Source organism: Canis lupus, chromosome 9, assembly GCF_011100685.1.
Source record: "Canis lupus familiaris isolate Mischka breed German Shepherd chromosome 9, alternate assembly UU_Cfam_GSD_1.0, whole genome shotgun sequence".
Classification (NCBI taxonomy): Eukaryota; Metazoa; Chordata; class Mammalia; order Carnivora; family Canidae; genus Canis; species Canis lupus.
Genome location: NC_049230.1, coordinates 35,429,766 through 35,444,493, shown reverse-complemented (window position 1 = coordinate 35,444,493; position 14,728 = coordinate 35,429,766). Strand labels below are relative to the sequence as shown.

The following is a 14,728-nucleotide window of genomic DNA, read 5'->3' as shown; positions in this document are numbered from 1 at the left end:
ATGCCCTGGGCCAAAGGCAGGCACTCAACCACTGAGCCACCCAGGCATCCCAAAAATACATATTTTAAGTAGTTTGCTTCAGTGCAGGATGGTCAGCCAGTAGAGTTAGATAGGAGTCAAGTTCAGCATAGCAGCAGTTGACCTACTTCAAAAGATGAACGAAGGAAATATAATTACACAATAGGAAGATCAATAATAATAGTGATCATTTATTGATTTTTAAAAATATGTGTTAGGCACTGTGCTCCATATTTGTGAGCATTATCATATTTAATCTCCATTTTATAAATAAGGAAATTGAGGTTTTACCAGAATTAACTCAGCTGACGGGCTGGTTGAGCCAGGACTTCAGAGCCCTCACCTTTTATACCAAGTTACCCTGCCTCCCTGTGTGACTATGGTCAATTGATCCATTTAGAAAACATGAGAGTTGAACTGTACAATTTCTAGATTCTTTTGGTTCTACATTCTAGGAAAGTAGTATAAAATTGGGAGAACCCTGTCATGGTAAAACATTTGAGAGGAACTTTAGAGATTGTAATACCATGTCAAGTTAATGCCACCTAGCATGGATTCAGCATATACTGTATAACAGGCATTATGTCATTAAATTTATGACATTGAGTTAATCCTCAAAACAATCCTTTGACATAGGTTTATTGCCCCTAAGAAAAATCGTAAACATTCGTAAAGAGTCAGCCATATCCAAGATATAAAAGATAATTGCCTAGATTTCAAATGGCTTTAGCTATCATGAAAAATTGAAATTGTGAAGCAACAAGTTTTTAAAGGAAATGCTTCTCCAGAATAGTACTCTGTATCTTTCTCTTACACAGTTTTTTTTAATAAAATATTTTTCAGTTAATTAATTAATCTATAAATTCTAGTATGGTTACCATACAATGTTGTATTAGTTTCAGGTCTACAATATGGGGATTCATCAATTCTATATTACTCCATGCTCATCACAGTAAGAGTACTCTGAATCCCCTTCATCTATTTCACCCATCCCCCACCCCCTACCTCCCCTCTGGCAACCACCAGTGCTCTATATTGAGGAATCTGTTTCTTGTTTTCTCTCTTTTTTTCTTTGTCTTGTTTCTTAAATTCCACATATGAGTGAAATCATATGGTATTTATCTTTCTCTGACTTACTTCACTTAGCTTTATACCATTTAGATCTATCCATGTTTTGAAAATGGCAAGCTTTCATTCTTTTTTATGACTGAGTAATATTTGTTGGTATCTATATTTATCACAGCTTCTTTATCCATTCGCCTATTGATGGATGCTTGAGTTGCTACTGTATCTTGGCTATTGTAAATAATGTTGCAGTGAACATAGGAGTGCATATATCTTTTCAAATTAATGTTTTTGGTTTGGGAGGGTAAATATCCAGTAGTGCAGTTACTGGACTATATGGTAATTCTTTTAGTAAAATATTTAAAAAATTTATTAAAAGTGATACATTTTCTTCACAATTTGAACTCATGTTATTATTAGACTTCTCTCTTCAGAATAGCTCCAAATTAAACGTATGAAGTTTCTGGTAGGTTGAAATTTCCAGAGTCTGACTTGGGATAACATCAGGACCCTCTGAGATAGTGAGAACACCTAAGCTCCGTGTCATGCACCCTGTTTTATGTTTTTCATAGTGACACTATCAGGTATTTGATATTATCTTCATTGTAACAAATGATTATAAATACAGAGTTGTTTCTTAATAGTTAGTACTTTTTGTCACTTAGCCCTAATTGTCTTAATTCAAGGACGTACTCTGTTAGTGCTGGGGAGCTAGTCTAAGGATGACTTTTCTGCAGTAATCAGATTACATCAGTGTCAAGTGCCCACTAATTATGAAGAAATTTATATCTGCATTAGGTAAATGTCATTTCACCACAGAAGCCTGAAATGAGCTATTTATTTCTTTAGTTAGCATACTATCTAGTTGTATTATAAACAAGCTATTGACAAAATTTAGCCCCAAGTCCATTTGTTCTTGAGCAGGAAATAGCTAGAGGATGGTCAAGTACTTCTAGAGATCTGAAGGGAAATGCCCTGCTTTGTTTTTATCTAATCAGCTAACTTGTCACCCTGAGGTCCTATGTATCCACTATGGCAGGATTTGGCAAACTACTCTACTACCTGTTTATGTACAGCCCATGGGTTGAAAATTGTTTTCACACTGCTAAATGGTAGAAAAAGTCAAAAGAAGAATGTTTTATTAAACCTGAAAATTATATGAAATTCAAATGTCAGTGGCTATAAATACTGTTTTAATGGAACATAGCCATATTCATTCATTTATGTATTGTCTAGGGCTGGTTTTTCACTGTGGTAGCAGAGTTGAGTAGTTGTAACAGAGACCATATGGTCAAAAGATACTTCCTGTCTGGCTTATTACAGAAATGTTTGCCAACCACTGATTATAAGATCAAATCCAAACTCTTTCCTAGCATGGTGTACAAAACCTTTATGATCTGGCTTCTGCATACCGTTCCTGTTTCATCTTCTGTACTTTTTTTCTCTGATAAGCAGCCTAAGGTCTAACCGTTCTGTACTAACCATTCTAAATTACTCCAACTTCTTAGACTCTGACCTGCTTTCTGCATATCTAAGTATTTCCTCATGCTAGTCCCTCTGTGTGACATCATTCCTTTCTATCCTGAGTACTTGTTGCACATTCCTATTGATCTTCCATTCTTTTGGTTTAAGCACCTCTTCTCTGCAATCCTAGCATTCTGTGCTTGTTTCCAATTGTGCTTCTTCACCAGACAGCAAGCTTTTATAAGACATATTGTCTCCTGTTCATCTTTGTAGCCCTAGTAGTGTTTCTCAACCTAAACACTATTGGCCTTTTGGACTGAATAATTCTTTTTTGTGGGGTTGTCCTGTGAAGTTGTAGGATGCTTAGCAGTATTGCCAGCCTCTACACGCTAAATACTAGTAGCCTCCCGCCCCATTGTGACAATCAAAAATGTCTCCAGACATTGCCAGAAAACTCCTGGGGGTCATAATTGTCCACATCTAAGAACCATAGCCCTAGAACTTTGCACAGTCACCAGCCCATAGTGACTACTGAGTAAATGTTGAATTATGTATTGTACACTTCAAATGGATGATTTGTATGGTGTGGTGTGTTAATTAACTCTCAATAAAGCTGTTTTTTAATAAAAAGATTTGATTTACTATTAGTTGTCATTAACATCGCTATTATGGTGGTTTTTATTTGTATACTAGAATAGTTGCCAGCACAACTGATAATGTCATATGCAGAACTCGCTGGTGCCAAATCTACGTTATCTTATTTAGTACTGACTTGGGGCCTGGGAAGTCGACCTGAGTTTTGCCTGTTACTTTTTTGGGAAATGCAGACACAAAAAGATTTAGTAACTTACTGAAAAGTCACATAACTAGTAAGTGTATATGAAGGAGTATAGGACTCAGCTCTGGTCTGGTTTTAAAACCTGTGTTCATATCAGTTGACCATGCTGCTTCCACAAGCCAGATATTAGCCACAGAAGCCTAACTTCTTGGTGCAGGGGAAAGTGCACATACCTGCCAAAGACAATGCACATAGATAGTAGATACGAGCAGTTTCTAAATAATGGGAGCATTATTTTTCAAAATATGAAATGGCGAGTTTCTTTTCAGTAAAACAGCATACATGCTCTATGGTGGGTTTTTTTATTCTGTTGTAGTTGCGTTGGTTTTGTTTTCTTAGAGTATACCAAGGGGACACCAGTTTTTCTTCCATGTCTTTTAGATCTGGGGGGGGGGAGCTATTCTAAAGCATCATAAAGACCTAATATTCATCCAAAAAAGGAAATTAATAGGTGGCCCTATGGGTTCCATCTTTCACTTTGCCTTGGAGTAGTGGCTTGAAGTGAATATAATCTGGAGGACTGGTAATCTTTAGAAGGGTTCTATACAGTAGAACTTTCCACAGTGATAGATTTGTGCTTAGATCTATCTAAGCTCTCTAATGGGATATATACATGTATATATCTGTGCTCTCTAATGGGATATATACATGTAGCTGTTGAGCACTGGAAATGTGACTGATATAACTGAAGAGCTGCATTTTTAAGTTATTGTTAATCAATTGAAATTTAAATGGCTGTGTCTAGTGGCTATCATATGGACAGCATAGCTCTGAAAAGTCTTAGCTTTGATAAAAGCACAAGCCTCAGCTTAACCCTACCAAATATCTTAGGGGTCAGAGACTCCAGTTTCAGACCAAATAAATTACCAGTGTCAAATACATAGGAAGAGTGTAAGAGATGTATTTTCACAGTACAATTTAAAAGGTTACCGTTATACTTTGGGTATGTGACTCGTAGAGGACAGAATTACTCTGTAGAGGGTAAACTCACGTTGCAGTGCTAATTCAACATTTATGAACATCTTCTAGTAAGCAATTTTGTATTTCTTTCTGTTGATTTGATGGCTACAGTGATAAATTATCCATTAAGGAGCAATTTTGAGACATTGAGGAATAAAATGGATAACGCAATGTGTTTGTTTTAGGTGCTTAAGAATTATTGTTGCAGTGAGAGGCTTTTGCTTTACTGAAATTCTAGAATTTTTTACTAGAATATTTGTTTTCTGGCTCTTGATCCAAGTAACAGCTACATTTAGAAATTCGGGAGGAAACTAACAAAATTGTTCTTCTTTGTCTATATTGCTGAGTATTTTCAGAAGATGCGGTGTTTTAGAATATTCTTTTTGTGTCCATAATATTTTACTTATGGTGATGAGAATAAAATTGATGTTACATTGATATATTTTCATGAGCAATACATTCTTAAAAAGGAGAAAAATACAAATAAAATTAAAATTACAGCTTAATTAATTTAAGATGGACTTTGAAATAATTTTTGGCAAGTTATATTTAAACCCATTTCATGCCTTTGCCTGTGTTGGTTTATTAAATCTAGTGGATCTTAGAGAAAAGCAACTTGATTATAATGGTGACAGAGATGAGTTTATTATTCTTGCATTTTTAAGAGTTATTGTTAATTTTTTATTTATATTCATTTTATCCCAGCACTTGGCTTATGTGAATTGCTAGTTATTGAAGTTTTGAAATATAGATGCATTTTTCACTTGATCTTAGCCAAAAGGCAGAGAAGCAATAGGTGCATTCTTAAAGATTATTAATTATCCTCCTTAGAATTGCAGGTGATCTAATCTAAAAATTTGAAAGATGTAAAAATTAGCTTTAAGATATTTTTTCCCTTTCCCTTTTCCTGACTTGCTCCTTTTAAGGAAGTGTGATAAGGTTAAAGATGTCTGTGATCTGGCCAAAAGACTTTCACAAATACTGTTTCCATATTTGTGGTTTTGGTGTTTCCTCTTACACATGTGTCTTCCTTCTTCAGTTTCTTACTCTGTCAAGAGAGAATTGGCTGCTCTGTTTGGATTCTGTGCATATAACAGATGGGCTCAGTGGGGCTTTGTCTATAGCAGAAACCATAATGTCCAGGAGTTGGTGAGCTAATTAAGAAATTTCCTCAAAGGATGCCTTGTGCGGACTGCTTATCAGAAAAGATGTGAATGCTATTATTGATGGTTTCCTGATCTCAAATATGCAGCAGAATTCAGTGTGATTAAAAGTTGCCACGCCTCATATTCTAGGGGGTACAAAAAATGAAAAAAAAAAAAGCATGCTTCCTGATTCCCAGGAACTCGGAATTTGGGTGATAAAGATAAAATTCTATTGACTATAGTAGAAGGCAGATCAAGCCCTCTTTGAGTGCATAGGAGGGAAAGACTAGTTCTAACTGTGTAAGTCAGAGAAAGTTTAGTGGAAAAAATGTCATTTGAGCTAGGAATTGAGGAATCAGTAAAATTTTGATAAGTGAAGATTGAGAAGGCAGCAGGGCATACACGGCACTGGATTAATGTGAAGACAAACTGGAAGCTGCTTTGAATATACAGGAGAGGATATGTGAGGGGAAGCTGTGGAAGCCCCAGCTGTCTAGGGAGATGAGGACCAGACTATGGAAGGAAAGTGCTGAAGAGTTGGGATAGGGGACAAGGAAAAAAAGGATTCTGAGATGGGTAAGTGATGAGTTTAGAAAGCTTTTTCTAGCAGCAGGATTGAATAGATGTGCAAAGGACTAAGGAAACCATTAAGTGGTTATCACAATCAAACATTTATCAGGTAATTGGTAATCATACCAACTGAGGCTTAATTTGTAAAACCCACATAAAAGTTGCCAATACTCACCCCCACCCCCCCACCCCCAAAGTAACACTCTGGCATTTAGAATGCAAAATAGAAAAAAAAGAACACTTTCATTGTAAAGTCCATGAAAAGCTAGTTTGTGATATATTTTTTTAAGATTTTATTTTTTTGAGGGGAGTGGGGAGGGGGACAGAGAGAGAGAGAGATTGTTCATGAGGAGGGTGGAGCAGACTCCTGGCTGAGCAGGGAGCCTGACTCAGGGCTCCATCCCAGGACCCTGGGATCATGACCTGAGCCCAAGGCACACACTTAACCAACTGAGCCATCCAGGCATCCCTAGTTTGTGATTTTTAATTAATAAATAGTCACAATTTTTGTGTTCTTTTCCTTATGAAATGATCGTATGACACTGGGCACATTACAGATGGTAATGTGGTAGTTTGATAGTGGGTGATTTAAGATACATTTTGTCCTAATCTGCAAGTGTCCTGACAAATGTCAAGTAAGCAAAAAGCATGCCTCCCTGTGCACTTTGTTCATTTGAGTGATTTTTTTCAAAAGGATAATACTGAAATGGTACAGGCGTGAAGCCAAGTGAGAGCCCCATGGTTGCCACTGCTACTTTTCCTTATCAGCACTGTCACTTCTCTTTGCTTTACTGTGGCTCACCTGTACAAATGGACTGGGCTGGTTCATTTAGGTAAGGTAGTGAGTATTCATCCTCCTTTACCCTGAGTCTTTATATCAGTATATAAGTTTGACAGTCTTTAACCAAAGCCCTTTATGTTTGTGTATGGGATATTTGATTTTTTAAGGATTGATATTTATGGGCAGGCTGAATCACCTATGTTTTTTATTATGAGCTTATTCTAATCCTATTAAATAATTATAATCTTTAATCCTATTAAACAATTATGCTGAGATACTCAAGTTCTTAAAAGAAGTTAGCTAAGAGTACATTTCTAAAAATGGAGTATTTTTACTCTCATTTCCTCCTTTCCTTCTTCTTTTTCACTGTATACATACCCCATCTCATTATTTTATGTATCACATGTAAGATTCTGTTGCTTAATTTTTAAAACTGAGTTCTCATTTATTAATAAGGTTCAAGGCTAATAATCACTCTGTACCATATTATTTTATTTACTCTTCTTAACAATTCTGTGGGGTAGTAATTATTCCAGTTTTAGTCATTAGAAGACAGACTCAGAGAGTTTAGGTAACTTGCCCCAGGACACAAGGTTAGTAACTGGCACAGCCAGATTTAAAACCAGATCTGAAGGACTAAAGCCACTGTCTTAACCATTATACTTCCTTAACCACTGTGCCTTCCTTGGTGCCAGATAATTTGACCCCATTTTGGATAATAGAAGAACACTGGTCCAAAGAGATGTTTCCATAGAGGAGTCATGGAATTTTAGGAATGGAAGGGTATATGGAGGTCATCAGCCCTCATGTAAAGCAAAAGTCCTGTCTATCTGAGAAGTGGTCTTTATTTAATTAGATTCATACAGTGCCCTGAGTAGTAATAGTACTGGTAACAGCATCCTGTGTGTGTGTGTGTGTGTGTGTGTGTGTGTGTGTGTTGTGGGGGGAGGTAGTCATCTTCAGAAAAAATTGATTTGTGTGTGGAGATGAAGGCCAAAAGATGGGCAGTCAGTGGAATCACGTACTTGGAGGATCTCTGCTTTTTCATGTACTGTGTCTGATTTGATGATATCTGTGATTTGCTTCAAAATAATACAGGAGGAAAGTGGATGTGGATGGGACAGGATTGGCCATGGTTAGATGGTTGTTGGCTTGTGCAATGGATGCTTGGGTTTTATTATAATTTTTGGTCTATTTTGGTGTATGTTCAAAATTCTCCATAATAAAATGTTTTAAAATTTTTATTTGAAAGCACTGTTTTCATGAGTTTGTAGTGGTTAGGTTATGTATATGTTTTCTTATCCAGAATTCTCTTGGATGTTTTAGTCAAAAGAAGCATTTTCCCCCTAGCATTTGTTCCCTCTTAGAATGTCCTTCATCTCTTTTTCTGATTATTTGTTAAAGAAAGAACTCAATGTTGCCAGTACTGATGGTGAAGTTAACTGTCAGCTGCCTACATGGCTGCTGCAGTATTGGGATAATTTATCTAATTTCTCTTACGAGTAACTTCTCTTTGACATTATTTTTGAACTCAAAGACTTGCTTGCATTGTTCTTGTTAGTAAAAAAATAGCTAGGATGTACTTAGTAATTGGAGTCAGCTGCACTTAAGACTGTTCCGCCAGACTGTTATTTTAGCCTTCACTAGTAGGGTTTTTAACACCAGTTTGACCTTACTTTGAAACATTCTCAAAATACCATACTTTAATATCGATTTATATACTTTCATATTAAAGCACGGCAGGGTCCCTGGGGAAAAAAATAATGAAACTCTTACTTCCCACAACTATAGGGATAAAGGTAGATTTTCTGATTTTGGTTTTTAAAGAAAAGTGGGGAAAGAGTTGGGTTAAGTTTTCCTTTGGTCAGGTATAATGATTGCAAACGGATTCTGAAGTATGCAAGTCCCAGAAAGATAAGATGCCTGCCAAATAGGGGGGCTGATTCCCATGGCCTGCATGCCTTCCTTCTGCTTCAGGATAAAGACTGGTTGAATTTGTTTCTGACTGGTAAATACCAAATGCCCCTAACATCATATCAAGTATATTTTAGGCAAGTAAAGCTCAAATTTTATAAAATTTTTCTAAAAATAAGTTCCAAGTTTTTGTTCATTCCAGAGCGGGTGCTGTTGGCTGATTCCTTTCTTCTCTTTGCTTTTTCATCACTGTCCCTATTTTTTGGCCACTGGTAGGTAAGCTCCCATGTAGTAGAACATTAGAGGCAGAGTAAAGTAGGAGTGCAGTTGCTTTTCGTTTTTTTTGTTCTTTTTTTTTTTTTTTTTTTTAGTAGATTGAGGGGGTTCTAATATTCTCAGGACTTCATTTCTTTCTCTGAAGACACATCCATCAGCAACTCCATATAAGGCAACTGGACTCCCTCCCTTCTCTTCTGAGCCTTCTATGTGTATGTCTAGATACCATAATAGATCCAATGCCTGTGAAGACCTGGAACATTTCAGACAATAACTCAGACTTGTTTTCTTGTGCTATATTTAGGAATTGAGCAAGTGTTTTAGTTTTATAATGGAATATCTCTCTGTGTACTCTACATCATAGGCAAAACCCTCAGGAGGCATCCAATAGGCAGTCCTTTTTAAGTTAAAAATGTTAGCTACTCTGTTACTTTTCTGAAATGTTTGGTCCAGTATTTTTCATGAGAATAATAGGATCTGGGAAAGAATAGAATTTTATAGCTTTGATCCTCAATAGCTAAAAAACTGAGCTCTTTAACAACACAGCATTTCTTTACATGTTCTGTAAATGCTCTATTCTTGAGCATTTAAGTTTGCCTTAATTAACCCTTTATTTTCTTGACTTCTCCACATCAACTCTTGGAATTGTTTTTGAGTTGCTGAGGAAGCTAAAGGTTAAAGGTAATTTCTTAGTAAGTTGATTTACATCAAAGAATTACTTCATGCAGATTAACTGAAATGATGATACCGGTAAGATTTCCAGACCAGGATCATTACAGGATTTTGAGTAGGCCCTCAGTGACAAATTGCTCTAAACCTGTTTGGCTCGCCCACCATAAGGCTTAAAATGTAAAAATATAAAAGTGTTTAAATTTTTCTTTCTGTTTCCTTATCAGAAATATTCATTTAGACCATAACAACTGTTAGAACAAGATAACAACCCCAGGCCAGCTGTCAAATGTTTACCATTATCAAAACTCTCCCTGGAGGGAGATGCAACTTTGGCTCGCCTCACCGGCAGTAATTTAATTTTTCCTTCATTCTGACTCGGAAATGGCAGCATTTTTCAAAGCTTCCTCCCACTGATGGCTGAAATTTTCCTTGTGAAATGATTTCCACCAGTCTTGAATCTTTCTTGTTTCTGCCGTCTTCACCTTTGCTGATGGTTCTGCAACTCATCACCAGCTATGCAAACTGACAGTTCACATCCTGGGGCAGCAGCAGGGTTTGGCCTGCAGAAAGGAGCAGCCCGACCAAATTTACGCTCACAAGATCTCTTAATTCACAAAAGCATTTGCTCTAGTTCCTGTTCTCTGCTGCAGGGGCTCTGGAGAGAGAGTGGGGGATGGGGCAGGACCATGGGGAGAATGTTCTGAAGAGAAGAGAGGCTCTCTTCACACTCTACTGAGTACACAGACTTTGGAGATGAAAAACAGACGGGGAGAGGCATTTCCAACCATCTTGCTGATCTGTGCGGGAGTTCATTGAACTGTACAGCATAGCACCAGACCCTCGTGTCATTTAATGTTACTTTTTAAAATTGTTCTTAAATGTTCAGCACAAATATCCCTCCCCCTTTTACTTCAGTTGACAAAGAATATAAAAAACAAAACAAAAGAAATAAAAAAGCCAAATATTGCAATGAGAATGACCAGAAATCGCTTTCCTCTCTGGAGAGTTCTGTTTAATATGAAAGTCTTCTTAACAAGAGTGGACAGAGGAAGTTTTAGGTTTGATTTGAACTTCATGTACATGACATATTTCATTTTTCCTTTCTCTCACAAATTTCAGCCCTGGCCACTTGTTTGCAAAAACCATCAATCTTCCCTGGCTGCTCCTAAGATACTCCTGGAATTTGAGCTCGCCTTTTATCTTCCTCTTGCTAGAGACAAATTTTTGTCCTATTCTTTGCAGTGCCTTGCCTCTCTACAGAGGACTCATCCCTCTGTATCCAGTCTACCCCAGACATGCAGCTGGCACATTACTGTTCCATTGCGCAAGGTCACTTCATGTACTTGTGTACCAGTTTGGGTCAGTCTGAAAATTGCTTTCCAACACAGATTCTTTAAAACAACTGACTTCTTAGGTATATTTCTACCCACTCCTCCCCAGATGTCTAAAACGACCTAATCAAATTGGTAGGTTGTTTTTATGGCTTTGAAAATAAAACTGGTAAAAAATGATGGAATCCTGGGGCACCTGGGTGGCTCAGTCGGTTGGGTGTCCAACTCCTGATTGCGGCTCAGGTCATGATCTCAGGGTCATGAGACCGAGCCCCACCTAGGGCTCTGCACTGGGCATGGAGCCTTCTTAGGATCCTTTCACTCTCTCTCCCTCTGCCCCAACTCTCCCACCCCCCAAAAAAAGAATCCTGAGTTAGAGAGGTGGATTTGAATTCTAGGCCTTGCTCTTCTACTGATTTTGTTCTTCAAGGTTTCTTTCCTTGTGACCCTCACAATCACAGCAACAGGTGGGATTATGGCAGATAACAAAATCAAGTCCCTAATCTGGTTCCCACTGATTCTGAATGTGTGATTATGCTGAATTGTAGCTGATTTTTGAACTACCTGTGAGTAAAGTTTGTCATGCAAATGGTATTTTAAATCATATTTCAGAGGAGAATATTCACTTACTGAAGAAAATGGAAGCATTTCAAACACTTCTATGTATGCAGTTAATTGTATACAACATTCCTACCTGCAGGTGTTTCTTCTATCAAAGTAGCTCTAACAGACTAATACTACTCAATATTCTTCTTAAGTATAACTAACTTGTTTCCTTGTTTGAGTCTGGACATTTCTCTAATTGTGTGAATTAGAGGTATTTTTATGTTCTCTACAATGTTGTGGGAATATAAACTTCAGGAGATTCCAACTTGGTTGGGAATGCACATACCAACACAAGGTAGGACTCTGCTACAGAATTCCAGAAGAAGCATTAGAAAAAAATAAGTGCTATAGGAATTTTAGACCAGTAGAGATATTTGGAAGGTTTTTAAAACAACACATATACATACATGTAAACACATGGGAGTTTTTTTTATTTTTTATGTCTAGAGCTTGATATATTGTTTGCTGCATAAAATGTTTACTTGTTATCTGTGAAACCTCCTACAATTTTGGTGTGATGGTTCTGCCTGTAATACCTTTTATTGAGTATTTATTATATACCAGACATTTGGTGTCAGACACTGTTCCAAACTCTGTTTTAACCAGAGGGTTTAAACATGGAGGTTTCAAAAACTCAGATTCTCCAATGGCCAAGTTTAAGTGGCAGGGGCTATGGCAAATTACCTGTGTTTAGGGTTGCTCCTGCTGCTATATTACATGTTGCCACAGCAGAAATGTGGGCTTGGCATTACCAGATCTTCCATTTAGTCACGAGAGACAGGAAATTTACATTTTTATGGGTATTTCCTGATTTTAAAAACAGTATAGGCCAAGTAAAAGTTTGTGACTTTTACATGATATACTCAACTCCATTTTATCCCCCCAATGCCCCTGCAGAATAGGCATAATTATTTGTATTCACCCACCTTCAACACAGCTAGTTAAGTAGCAAAAGTGAAATTCACCCAGGGGTCTGTCTCCAAAAACTACAGTGTTATTCTCCTCCTTCCTGTCTTCCATGGATTCATGGGAGTGGCGCTGCTGATAGTTTTTTGGCAGAAACATGCTCTTTGGTTTAAGCCAGGCCCTTATCAAAATGATCACATCACATGGTACTGTACCACAGTGTCATCTTCCAGTGGTACTGTACCACAGTGTTATCTTCCAGAGAACAGTTATTTATGGATTTGGGGGGAATTAATTATAACACAAAGGTGTAGGTGACTGTAAATATCAAATGAAAGCTCTCTTGCCTTTGCTATGGATTTATTATTTCAACCTCATGGTACTTCTAGAAAAGCTACACAAATACTCTAAATAGTTGGTAGAGTTCTTCAAGTTTCACAAAAAGTGGCAAAAGTATTAGTGGCAATTTTACAAGAACTGACTTTGCCAGAGAGAGAGGAGAAATCATTAGTTCTCAAGATCTCCTAAATATTTAAGCACTTTTGTTAAAATTCTAAATGAACTTCGTGGCCTGAAGGAGTTAACACACCTCCACAAACCTGCGTTCAGCTGGTAAGATCAGGCCCATTATTATTATTATATACAGCTGTAAAAAGCTGGTTATATAGCATAAATTGCATTGAAACACTTAGGCCACAAGATTACTCAAGAAGAATTGTATTGCTTGTTCAGTCATATATTTTGATCTTTATTGCTAGTAGTTTATTCTCATGAGGGTTGGGGATTAGCCTTACTTTTAATGTAAAAAGTGTATCTATGAGGGTAAAAATATAAAATGAAAATAGATTTTTAATGGCAACTTTGGTTCTTAGCATTAATTTTACATGCATTTTTCATTCTGAACTTTTAAACAGTTTTGAGAAACATATGAGAGATTTGTGAACAGGGGCAAGAGAGGGTCAAATGTATCAAATCCTTGGATTCCAGCAAATGTAGGATTTGTGGAAGAGCATGGAAGCACACATGTGTTGGAAATGTAAATTAAAATAAAACCTCACTTGGTAGAGTCTTTTGAGAAGTGAGTGCACCATATTATGGCAAATGTCTGAGGCGTTTATCTTCTTAATAAATTAACCAAATATTAAAATAAACATTAATTTTATCAGTCTGCATTTTTTCCTCTCTGGATGAAAGTGTTTCAGGAAAAATCATAAAAGAATCTATGGTAGCTCAGAGAGGTTAAACTCAACAGTTGTTTTCTTTGAAGTCCCTGGCCATGAGGTTAATTGCCAAAACTGCTTGTGGAAAAGGTGGTAACAATTTAACAAGACTGTACAACTGCAGAGACATAGATGAATATCAGGTGTTTGCAGATGTTTTTTCGTAACAGGAAAGGGGGTGGGGAGCAGAGGAGGAAAAGAATGAGAAACCCGGGAAGAGAGAGGCCTGAATAAAGTCCCAGCTAAACAGCCAATAATTCTTTGTTTGCTTAGCCAATCATCCTGTAATTGGCCAGGAGGTTAATAGGAGTCTATTGATTGGTCAGGAGGAGTGCTTACTGTGGCTATTTTTACAGTATGCTCCCAGACAGAAGGCTGCAATTACTGGAGCTCTCATTCCCACTCTTTAGGGCCATTGCCGCTCTGATTTATGAAACCTGATCAGGTTGCTGTTGGCAGTTTATGTTCTAAGTGTTGCCTTCTGGGTCTTTGCTGCTTATGGGTCAGTGTGCTAGTTCTCATCATTTATTGTGGTCATTTGAATAGGAAAGCTTATTTATGACTTATTGAAGTAGGAATACATTAAAAATAATAACCACCACCCACATGGACTGGAAAGTGGGAACCATCATACACAATGTGTGATAGAGTCCCACCTGCCCTAGAAATACACATTCTGCTACCGGCATAGCATTTACAGTAGTTGCAGAAATCGGTAGTCTTTTCCTGATCTGCCTTCAACAGATTTGTTTCTCATCTCCTTGTAATTTACACTGTTGATTACACTTGGATGTGCTTGTATGGCTTCTAATAATGAAATTGGGTCACTGGTATTTTAGAGCTAAGGAGACCAAGGCCTTCTTTAAAATGTCTTAAACCATTGGGATGCCTTCTGGAGCTTGCGACAGGGCTCTTCTGTCTTAACCCACTGTGACCTGGTCCTGACCTGAGCTTTACTAATA

General features: G+C 37.3%; 1 protein-coding gene across 8 annotated transcripts in view; it reads left to right on the top strand.

Moving 5' to 3' along the window:
* The window catches only part of BCAS3 (BCAS3 microtubule associated cell migration factor), a 591,905-nt gene that overhangs the window by 366,711 nt on the left and 210,466 nt on the right, over window positions 1-14,728 (top strand). The gene's annotated exons all lie outside the window — the stretch shown is intronic.